Raw genomic sequence first — 416 nt, 5'->3', positions numbered from 1 at the left:
TTATTTTCTTTCATTATTTTGTCATATTATTTTTGAAAAATGTTTGTGCTTCTAATTTCTTCAGTTCTTGGGTCCCAGTGACCCATTGTTATGAATATCGAATAATTAAAATTCCAAAAGTTTAAATTAAAACTAGAAGGAAAAAAAACGTATTGTACTCTGTTTCGAAGTGAAAAAGTATTGCATTTTTTTAAAACAATGTCCCGCGGAGCATATCGTGGTCAAAATGAGTGCTGGCTTTGCAATCACATGGTCCTGGATTCGCGCTCGGCTGCCCCTCTCAGTCGACTCAGCTGTAAATGAGCACTGGTATGCTGAGGCCAGCATTCTGGGTTCAAAGTCGGGGCGGAAAGGAGCTGGCCACCCTACCGCATCATCCCGCGGCTTAGTAAGCATGTTTCTCTAAAAAGAAGAAA

The sequence above is a fragment of the Penaeus vannamei genome, chromosome 16 (assembly GCF_042767895.1).
Source record: "Penaeus vannamei isolate JL-2024 chromosome 16, ASM4276789v1, whole genome shotgun sequence".
In the NCBI taxonomy this organism is placed as follows: domain Eukaryota; kingdom Metazoa; phylum Arthropoda; class Malacostraca; order Decapoda; family Penaeidae; genus Penaeus; species Penaeus vannamei.
The sequence above is the reverse complement of the archived record's forward strand: the minus strand, read 5'-3'. Positions refer to the sequence as shown.